Genomic DNA, 12,397 nt, shown 5'->3' on the forward strand with positions numbered 1-12,397 from the left:
AATGTTGAGCACATTTTATTCATTATTCTAGGCTCAGTCTGGGAGGCTGAGGTTCGGCTAGTGGGACTAGGAAGGACAGTCTGGGAGGCTGGGAGGCTAGTGGGACTAGGAAGGACAGTCTGGGAGGCTGGGAGGCTAGTGGGACTAGGAGTGTTGCCTAGTGGGACTAGGAAGGACAGTCTGGGAGGCTGGGAGGCTAGTGGGACTAGGAGTGTTGGCTAGTGAGACTAGGAAGGACAGTCTGGGAGGCTGGGAGGCTAGTGGGACTAGGTGGATTATGTGATTATTATCTGGTAACTTATGTGACTATTTGATTTACTGATTTTCGTGCTTATTCTATGATTGTGTTACAGACACATGGATACATCAGATACCGGAGACTCGGATACTACTGGACCTCTACCCATGGTGTCGGATGACATTGTGTCATCGGAGCATGAGGTGCATACCTCAGATTATACGAGCACAGATGATGACGACTTCCAGCCGTTCGCTCTACCCGACGGCATTGATGAGCACACTGATGACTCCTTGCCCTTCGCTTTACCCGAGGGTGCCTATGAGCCTATTGATGGCGATCCTGCTGTGTATCTTCCCCTTGTTGTGATTCCAGCTCCGATTCCTCTTGCTTCTTACCCTGCGTATGAGCTTTTGCCAGACGCCGATGCCGACGGCGACATCGATCTGTACGAGGACGAGCCATTTGAGGACGAGGCTCCTGACGTAGCTCCTCTACCTGCAGGCGGTCTCTTGATGATTGCTGATGCCCCAGCTGGAGACTCGCCCGTCCACTCACCAGTCCCAGACTCTTTTGAGTCTGTGGCTTCTGCTCCGTCTCACGAGGTGAGCATTCAGCACTTTGTTCATGACTCGGACCCTGACCAGGCATCTTCTGCCGCCCCTATTCCGAGTTTCGCTTTCGAGCACGATGATATTGAGGATTCGGATCCTGTTTTCCCTCCAGGATTTGATCCTGACCGTGATATTGAGTATGTTCATATGGACCAGCTTGTAGAGGACCCTGTTGATCCTGCTGACCCTATCGGTCCCATTGATCCAGACTTTGATTTTGATATGGCGTTTGACGACCCGGAGCCTGCCGTAGCCCCAGAGCAGGCAGCTGCTTTCGATCCTGTGCATGAGCATGACTTGGTGCATGCTGATGTTCCTGTCGATCCTGTTTTGGCTGACCCGCCAGTTGGCGATCTTCCTGTTGATGACGTCCCTTTGTTAGCTGATGATCATGCTGTTGATCCTTTTGTTAACCCACCTTTGATTGCTGACGTCCCTGTAGACCACCATGTCGATCATGTTGATCCTGTCATTGCTCCTTTTGATCCTGTACCCATTGAGCCTGAGCACGCTCTATTTGCAGAGCATATGGATCCCCCTGACGCGGAGGCTCAGCACGGTTGGATACCGGCTGACGAGGATGTTCCACCGCTTCCACCACATCACACTGAGGCACATCATACTAATTTTTCATTTCAGATCCCACCGTTTGTACCTCCAGCAGGGCCTGGAGAGGGCTCTTCAGCCCACCCCTTTGGGCACATACCGATGCCTATGCCCTTCGTACCTCAGACGACACCTGTTCCATCTTCTGTTCATGTAGCACCATTCGATCCCACCAGCATGCCACTGCTTTGGTCATCTTCCTCACCGATGCCACCCACTGATCCATATCATCCATTCCATATGGGACATACCATTGAGGACGTCTTGATGTCCTTTGTCCATCAGCATGATTCCCACACACAGCGACTCCAGGAGCTCGAGAGAGCTCAGCTATCTTTTGGTCCATATCTTGGTCAGACATCTTCATCTTTTCAGCCTTTTCGATCATTACCTTCTGACTATGCTGCCCGACTTACGACCTTGGAGCAGCAGATTGCATCCGTTATCCGCACTCAGCAGGCGATGGAGGAGGATTGGCTTCATCTTCGCCGCTTACTTTACGCTCACTTTCCCCCTCCTCCACCCCCATCCGCATAGGGCTCATTGGTACCGTAGTGGTAGGCGATGGTGAGACGACCGCGATTGTGACTGCACAGCCTTTTGGAGACCATCTGACGATACTGATTTTTGTTGATATTTGTTGATGTACTGGATGTATGTGACACTGATGTGATATTGTTTTGACAGGGGTGATGTAGCCCCTATTTGATTTGTGATTGTATGATACAGTGACGTACTGATACCCTTACCACATTATGGTCTCGATATATATAACAATCGCCGTATTCTCACCATATCTGATTCACTTGATTGCTTATTTATGTTTTGTGACATGGGATGTTGTATGTACGATATTTGCAACATGGGATGTTGGGACATGGGATGTTGTATGTATGATATTTGCAACATGGGATGTTGGGACATGGGATGTTGTATGTATGATATTTGCAACATGGGATGTTGGGACATGGGATGTTGTGTATATGATATTGTAACATGGGATGTTGGGACATGGGATGTTGTGTGTGATATATTGATAACATGAGATGTTATATGCTATTACTATTACTATATACGTATGTTAAAATGGCCTAATCAACGTACGCATCTGTAGAAGATGGCACCAAGACGTCAACCGCAACCGATGCCCACGACTCATGAAGAACTCCAACAACTTATCGCTAGCGCCATTGCTCAATATGCTGCCTCGCAAGGAGGACCAAGCGGAAGTAGCTCGAACATTAACGGTAACCAAAATCCTCCTCATGGGTGCACCTACAAACAGTTCTTGGACTGTAAGCCCATCAACTTCGACGGCACAGGTGGTGCTGTTGCTTTCGTTCGCTGGGCAGAGAAGACTGATTCCACCATCCGCATGAGCAAATGTGCTCTCGACCAGCAGGTCACTTACATCTCAGGGCTGTTTCTAGACGGAGCCCTATCTTGGTGGAACTTACAAGTGCAAACACTAGGCGAAGCTGCCGCCTACGCCCTGACTTGGGCCGAATTGAAAGAGCTTATGCGCAAGAAGTACTGTTCCCGCGCAGAAATTCAAAGGTTGGAGACTGAATTTTGGCACCTAAAGATGGATGGACCAAAAGTTGCAGAATACGTCCAGAGGTTTCATGACCTATCTCAAGTGGTTCCTTATATGGTCACGCCTGAATACAAGCGAATTGAGCGCTTCATTTGGGGATTAGCTCCCCAAATCATTAGCATGGTGACCTCCTCCAAACCGGCAACTATTACGGAAGCCATTGATTTGAGCGTGGCTCTCACTGAGGAGGCAATTCGTTTAAACAAGTTTGATGAAGTCAAGGCGAAGAAGACAGAGACTCACGTTGAGTCCTCAAGAGATAACAAAAGGAAGTTTTCAAACTTCAAACAAGGCGTCAGTATGGCAGTAAAGAAAGGAAAATCAGCTGGTAGTACCAAGAAAGGGAAAGGGTACCAGGGCACCCAGCCCAAATGCAACAACTGCCAACGCCACCATACTGGCAATTGTAACGTGAAAGTTTGTGAATCTTGTGGAAAACCGGGCCACTCAAAGGAATCATGTTGGGCTAGTGCAGGCCGGGGAGGCCAGGGAGGATATATGAATAGAAACGAAAATCGTGGTGGTTTGGTAAGTCGCCCACAAGGGAATAATCGAGGCTATAATGCAAATCAAGTCGGAACTGCCAATCAAAACAACCCGCCAGTTGGGGATGGTGCGGGAAATGGAAAAAGATTAGGATGTTTTCATTGCGGTGACATTGGGCACTTCAAGAAGGATTGCCCGGGATTGAACCAAGCCCGTGGAAGGGTGTTCCAGATCGGTGCACGGGAAGCACGCCAGGATCCCAACGTTGTCACTGGTACGTTCCCTGTAAATCAACGCTATGCATCTGTTCTGTTTGATACTGGTGCCGATTATAGCTTCGTATCGCTAGAATTTAGAGACATGCTTGGTTTAGCCGCTAGTAAGTTAGATATTCCTTACTCGATCGAATTAGCAAATGGGAAGTTAGTAGAAGCTAACGAAGTGATTAGAGGTTGCGTAATCGAGTTAGGAGAGCGTGAGTTTGCTCTCGATCTACTACCAGTCCAGTTGGGAAGCTTCGACGTGGTAGTAGGGATGGATTGGTTATCCGGAAACAGGGCTGAGATAGTATGTCACGAGAAGGCTGTTCGTATTCCAACCAAGGATGGTGAGACCATTGTTGTTCATGGAGAGAAGCGTGAGACGCCGTTGCGGATTATCAGCTGTCTGAAAGCAAGGAAGTGTTTGCAGAAGGGATGTGTTGCTTTTCTGGCGCACATCGTGGACAAGAAAGCTGCCAAGCCAAGGATCGAAAACATCCCTGTCGTGAGGGAATACCCAGAAGTCTTTCCAGAAGACTTGCCTGGCTTGCCACCTCCAAGGCAAGTGGAGTTTCACATCAACTTAGTTCCAGGCGCTGCGCCTGTGGCTAAGGCACCCTACAGACTTGCTCCGTCTGAGATGCAAGAACTGTCAACACAACTTCAAGAGTTGTTAGACAAGGGTTTTATCCGACCAAGCTTCTCGCCTTGGGGAGCTCCAGTTTTGTTTGTCAAGAAGAAGGATGGTAGTTTCCGTATGTGCATCGACTACAGAGAGTTGAACAAGCTGACGATCAAGAATAGGTATCCTTTGCCAAGGATTGATGATCTGTTCGACCAGCTTCAAGGTTCAAGTTTCTACTCAAAGATCGATCTTCGATCTGGATACCATCAACTGCGGATACAGGAAGAGAGTATTCCGAAGACAGCCTTCAGAACTCGATATGGGCACTACGAATTTCTGGTTATGCCGTTTGGTTTGATAAACGCACCTGCAGTGTTCATGGATTCGATGAACCGAGTTTGTAAGCCGTACCTGGATAAGTTTGTGATCGTATTCATCGATGACATCCTGATTTACTCAAAGACGAAGGCTGGACACGAGCAGCATCTTAGAGCCATTCTGGAGCTGCTAAAGAAGGAACAGTTGTACGCCAAGTTCTCTAAGTGCGAGTTTTGGCTACGCGAAGTCCAGTTTCTTGGACATGTGGTTAATGGGGATGGAATTCATGTTGATCCCACCAAGATCGAGGCAATCAAGAATTGGGAAACGCCTACAACGCCAACCGAGATTCGACAATTCTTGGGTTTGGCTGGCTACTATCGAAGGTTCATCGAGGACTTCTCGAAAATCGCTCAACCTTTGACGCTCCTCACGCAGAAGGACAAGACGTTTGATTGGGGAATCAAACAGGATGAAGCATTTCAGATATTAAAGGATAAGCTTTGTAACGCGCCAATCTTAGCTCTACCAGAAGGCACCGACGATTTTGTGGTATATTGCGACGCATCGCATCAGGGATTGGGTTGTGTGTTGATGCAACGCCAAAAGGTCATTGCTTACGCATCACGTCAACTGAAAGTGCACGAAAAGAACTATACCACCCACGATTTGGAGCTTGGCGCAGTGGTTTTTGCACTAAAGATCTGGAGACACTACCTGTATGGTACGAAGTGCACAATCTTCACAGATCACAAAAGCCTACAGCATATATTCAACCAGAAGGAGTTGAATATGAGGCAAAGACGATGGGTTGAATTATTGAACGATTACGACTGCGAGATAAAGTATCACCCAGGGAAGGCGAATGTAGTCGCCGATGACCTAAGTCGTAAGGAAAGGATCAAGCCCCTAAGGGTTAGGGCTATGGAAATGATAATCCAAACCGATCTCTCCTCGCGCGTTCGTGCTGCACAAAAGGAAGCTCTCAAGGAGGGAAACCTTGAGGAAGAATATCTCCGTGGAATGGAGAAGCTTTTGGTACCAAACGAGGAAGGAACATTATGTTTTGAGAAAAGGATTTGGGTTCCTCTATTTGGTGGATTAAGGGAAGTTATTTTCGATGAAGCGCACAAGTCACGGTACTCTATCCACCCTGGATCGGATAAGATGTACCAAGATCTCAAAAATTACTACTGGTGGCCTAGGATGAAAGGCGACGTTGCTATTTACGTGAGCAAATATTTAACGTGCGCTAAGGTCAAGGCGGAATACCAGAAGCCCTCGGGACTTCTGCAACAACCTGAGATTCCCAAGTGGAAATGGGAACAAATCTCAATGGATTTTGTTACAAAACTGCCAAGAACGCCAAGAGGTCATGATATGATTTGGGTGATTGTTGACCGCCTAACAAAGTCCGCACACTTTCTGCCAATCAAGGAGAAAGACAGTACTAGTAAACTTGCGGAAATTTACTTGAGAGAGATCGTAGCACGACATGGAGTACCCCTCTCGATCATCTCTGATAGAGACGGAAGGTTTGTGTCAAGGATATGGCAATCCTTCCAAGAAACTTTTGGCTCACAATTGAATCTGAGCACTGCGTTCCATCCGCAAACTGACGGCCAGAGCGAGCGAACGATACAGACTTTGGAAGACATGCTGAGAGCATGTGCTATGGATTTGGGCGGTAGCTGGGATAAACACTTACCTTTGGTCGAATTCTCATACAACAACAGCTACCACACCAGTATTGGTGTCGCGCCTTTTGAAGCCCTATACGGACGCAAGTGTCGATCACCACTATGTTGGGCTGACGCAGGTGATAGGCAGCTTGCCGGTCCCGAAATCGTTCAAGAGACGACGGACAAGATTGCGCAGATTCTTAAACGCATCGAAGCCGCTCGCCACAGACAAAAGGCCTATGCGGATCCAAACCGAAAACATATGGATTTTCAAGTTGGAGAGATGGTGTTATTGAAGGTATCACCCTGGAAAGGGGTGGCACGCTTTGGGAAGCGTGGGAAGTTAAATCCACGCTACATTGGTCCTTTCAGAATTCTAGAAAGAATTGGAACCGTAGCATACAAGTTGGACCTACCTACTGAACTAAATGGTGTTCACGATACATTTCGTGTATCCAATTTAAAGAAAAGTCCAACTCAAGTTGACGTTGCCATTCCTATCGACGAGATTCGTGTTGACGACACGCTCCACTTCGTAGAAGCACCTGTCAAGGTCACAGATTGGAAAGTTAACAGGACCCGCCGGAGCAGTGTCAAACTCGTCAAGGTTCGCTGGAATGCCAGACATGGTCCTGAATACACCTGGGAGCGTGAGGACCGGATGAAAGAGAAATACCCCCACTTATTTCCTAAAAACTCTGCATCTACAAGCAGAACTTAAATTTCGGGACGAAATTTATTTAACGGGGGGAGAATGTGACAACCCTCACAAAACCAGGTATCCGTACGACTTAATTAGCTATTAACTGTTGCCTAATTACTGTGCTTAACTGAGATTTCTGATAAACTGCTACTTGATTGTTGATACATGTACATGTCTGCATCATACTTTGATTTTTCCTGTCACTACATTATTTATTTACTGAACTCTAGTGACAAACATGATGCACAAAAGCACAGTAGCATTTGAACGGATAACCTATTGAACATGCTGATATAACCAGCATCAGGCAGACACTGCCTCTAAAGGCCTGAATGAGCCAGAATTATTTTACTACACCCATAGTATGTGTAGGGATACAAGGGTTGTATAGTTGCGTCTCTAGGCATAAGATACGGAAATTGGATGTGCCTAAAACGTACTTTAAGCACGAAACACAACACTTTTATTTACACACTAGCTTCTAGCTAATTAATAAAGTGCCAAAAATACAAGGAATTATTCCTGACACTTTGCTGAATAAGTTGTGTCGCTAAAAATATTACTTACGACGCTTAAAGGATATCTTAAGCACTTTAACGGATTCCTATCCAACCGAACAACCGGACAATACCCGGAACATGAAAATATTGCCAGAATTATTGTTGGTATTTTTCTGAGCCAGTTAGGGTCCCTGATTACCCTAACACCCGCAATATAACACATTTAACAACTAACGGGGTTAATCCCTAAAGTAACCGACTTTAACCAAACTAAACTGTAACTGCACGATCGAGACCCAACCGGGCGACCCCACACCCCCTTGGGCCGGTTCCATTAGGATGGAACTAGGTGGTACACTTTTAATATTTTATAATAGATTACGTGGATATCTAGAGAGCATGGAGATCCGATGGACGATGATCTTGATTTTTCCTATAAATAACTCTCTCTCTCATTCACAAGAACACACACTCAAGATCACAACTCTCCCTCCCTCCTTGCTCCTCCCTCTCGGCCGAACATACTCACCACCACCCATCCATTTTTCGGTTCGCGTCTCTCCATTCCAAGCATACACTAGTGTCGGGGATCACGTACAACGGAGCTTGGAGCAAACGGAAGCTAAAGGACCTCGTGCATTTGCTTTTATCCACACCGTTTTCGACTAGATTCTTCCCTAGCCTCGAGCTAGAGGTATATTGTTTAAAACTCGTTTTTAATCGTGTCTAAAGTGGTTAAAAGGATTTTTATCGGTTAAATGTCGGTAACCCACTATTCGAATCTAAAAAGTCTACTAAAACATGAAAATCGTTGGATAAAAGGTCATAACGCGTGTAAATGTCGTAGTATTTGAATATGTTGGTTATTATGGCCCGATCTATGATGTGGTGGCTCTTATCATCGTTTAACCCGACTTTGTTAAGATCCCGAATCTTGACATACACTTGTTTCTAGCAGTACAAGGGTTAAAAGGTGAAACTCCACCACACGGGAAACATGAACTTGTGTAAAAGTGTTTTGACATGCAAAATAGTGTTTAAAACGAGCCGATCTACGTATGTACAAGTGGTATATTCGTAGGACCGGGTGTCGAGAAAATCATGTTTTATAAAAGTGGATAACATGTTGATAAAAGGATGTTTTCTATAAACTACAAGTGTAGAAACACTTATAAAATGAAAGATCCGACAAAATAACAATTTTTACAAAAGTTGTCGGGAAGTTGTAAAGAAAGAACTGTTATAACAACTGGGTTTTTATAAGACTAGATCATTTTATACCTAGATCCATAAATTATAACGAGATCTACACCATGGTTTTTGGAAAAACTACAAGTTCATGAAACGATGCGATTTTACATACTAGTCTACAAATTTGAAGTGTTGAAACTTGTTTATTATGTTGGAAATTGATTGATTGAAATAAAAGAAGTGATTTTGTAAAAGAAAATGATACGCTTGAAAGCGTGGCCACCTCCAGTTACAGGGGAAACTCTGGCGAAATTTTTCTAAAATCTAACACTTAGAGTTATTTACAAGTGTTAGAATTATTTTTGGAAATATTTACGGATATATATTTTCGCCATAACTTTATTTATTAAATAATCGGAGGTGGGATTTTCACAAAACTAAACGTGATAAATATATATTCGGTAAATATATTTTGTCACAACACTGTTTATGATTATTTTGTGAAGATGTATAAATATTATTTTTAGAGTAAAAATAATATTTACTAACTTGTCAAACCCAAAATAATACAAACGCTTATACGACAAGCATGAAAGTTACAACGGTAATTTCTATTACCACCTAATCATTAAAACGTAACTTACGCATTACGCGGAAATATTCACCAACACGTATGTTGTCAACGTATTATTTTGGAAAGTATTATGTAAAGAGAAAATATATTATTTTTGAGAAAAATAATTATATTTTGGAAAGAGAAATAAAAATATATTAAGTGGGACTTAATGAGATAGTATAAATACACATGTATTTAAATCCCCCATCCTTGGGAAGGAAAGTAAAATACCAAGTATATACACGAAACGGTTGTCTAACCGTCTCCTAAAAATGTAAGTTATAAAGCTAAGGCACGGCCATCCGTCTAATAGAATTAGCACCTGTAGGTCGTTGCACAGCTTCGGATATTCGGATTACTTGGTAGAGATACGCATTCACTGTGAGTTCATGTCCCCCTTTTCTCTAACTGTTTTCAGTTTACTTAACTGCGGGGGTGAAATACATGTTACTATGATTTACGAGTACTTTACAACGGTATGTTTAACGTAAGGAGGTGTTATACGATCATGTGAGTGGATAGGAACAACATGGGGCCATTAGTCCTCATGGAGGGACCGAGGGACAGGAGCGGTAGATCTATCTGGGTGTAGCGAGCCCAGCCCCCGGCCAAACTAGAAACGGACCGTGGGGTGACTTTGTCCACATACTTTGCCGTGGCGAAATCTGCTAGGTTTGAGTCTCCCTATTTGCACTTCACATATGTCAGTGGCCTTGCAAACCATTGGTGATCACAAGTCCTCTTACACTGCTACATACCATAACTATTTTTATACTCACAAATGTTTTACATACTCACCTACACGTGAACTCGCTCAACATTATTGTTGATTTTTTCAACTCACATGTATTTCAGGAAATTAAACGGATCTGGCACGGTGTGGAACGTTTTCCACTGCACTGGTCATGAAGTCATCAGGGTTTAGGGTTGTGTCTCTTACCTGGACAAGACACAAACCCTAAATCACGTCTATGTTTTGTTATAAGTTGTAATGTTACTAAACAAGGTTATGGTTGCATGTTAAAAACACTGGTATTGCATGATGTTTTCAAAAACTTAATGGATGACTTGCATGGTTTTTAAATTCATATAGCTTTGTTATGATTAAGCTATGGTATTAAGAAGTCACACAAATTAACCACGCTTCCGCAAAGCCAGGGTGTGACAGGTGTGTCTTGTCTGGAGAAGATGGTGGTGGGTTATGGTTTGGAAACAAAGAAGATAAAGGTCTATTTGATATTCAAGAAATGAGGAGAGAGAACGTGACAGGAATCAAAATGAGGAGAGTGATAAAAGTCTCATGGCTTTAAATGTAGAGAGAGATAGGAGATTTGACATTTTGGGTAAATGACCAAACTACCCTTTTGGTTGGCATAATCTGATTGGTGGAGACTGGTTCTCATGGTTCTTACAACTGGAGGTGGTTTTCATTTTAGCGGTCCTATATATATATATATATATATATATATATATATATATGTATGTATGTATATATATATATGTATATATATATATACTAATGGGTTGGCTCGCTCGATACGGCAGGTGTCTTTGAAATTACTTTGAAACAGATGAATTTGGATTTTGAAACCTTACTAATAGAACCTTAATTTGTTTTTGTCCTCCTTTTCTTTTGTGTTAGCAAAGGTCCATTTGTTTACAATATTTGAAAATGTGGGACCATCACTTGTTATTTTTGAAGTTGGGATCGTTGTCGTTGCCGGTCAACGGCTAATAATTGGGATTATTAAAATCTAGAGTAAATTGCCAAAATCGTCCCTGAGGTTTGGGCATGTTTGCCAATTTCATCCAAAACAATTTTTTTATACCATATTGGCCTTCACTTTTGGGATCTTTTGCCATTTTAATCTAAACATCTAACTTTTTTGCCAAAATCGTCCCTGAGATTTGGGATTTTTTTGGTCATTTTCATCCAAATATTTGACAGAAAAATAAATCAAATTAGCCTTTTGGATGAAAATGGCAAAAAAATCTAAAAAGTGAAGGACTATTTAGTACAAAAAAGTTTTTTTGGATGAAACTCACAAACATACCCAAATCTCATGGACGATTTTGGCAATTTACTCTAAAATCTGTTATTCCATAAAGTAACGAACTCAGATCGACTATGATCCCTGATATTTGATAACCGTGGACGTAATGGTTGACTGAAGGTCCTTCAGTGAAGGATCACCGGGGGGTAAACAAGCCTGGTAGAATGGAAGAAGGAAAGATGCATGAAATAGTCCAATTAAACCGGGAGCTTGATTCATCAATTATTCCACTTCTAGCGTCTTAATTTTTTAATTTTAGAAAGGTTGGCGTCTTACTCCGTATTTTATCCTTTTTATTATCAACTTGCGTGAGAGTATATTCGATTATTGGGTACATTTGTATTTTTTTATTTTATATATTTATATAATCTATACTCTCTATTAAAGGAGCTTAGATGATGACGTAATTTTGCCTACGTGTCAGTTGTTTAGCTATGCCACATAGACTCCGCTGATGTCATTATTCCGAATTTTTTATATATAATCTGTTTTTTGTATTGTTGTTAAATTGAAAAAGTTACATTTTTTTAGGAGGCAAATTTGAAAATGCATGGGGAGTTGTTTTGCCATTTAATGCACATCAGATCAACTCTCTCTTTCTTCTAGATTCAAACTTATACTACACATTTTTCTCTTTCTTCTCTATTTCTCTCTTTCTTCTCTATTCTTCTCATCACAGGCGATTTCTTTTCAAATCCCTAAATAAAGATTCTCTTTCAGCTGTTCTTCGCACGATTCATCATGTTTTGGTCAATCTTCAATGGTTATTAGTTGATTCAAGATTCTTTACCAGTTTACTCGATCTCAGGTTTGGTCGCACGATTCATCATGTTTGGTCCATTGGGCGCTATTGTCTTGGTCGTCACGTACCTTCCGAGCACCACTGGAAGAACCCTCCAAAAAGGTA

The sequence above is a fragment of the Helianthus annuus genome, chromosome 15, assembly GCF_002127325.2.
Source record: "Helianthus annuus cultivar XRQ/B chromosome 15, HanXRQr2.0-SUNRISE, whole genome shotgun sequence".
Taxonomy (NCBI): domain Eukaryota; kingdom Viridiplantae; phylum Streptophyta; class Magnoliopsida; order Asterales; family Asteraceae; genus Helianthus; species Helianthus annuus.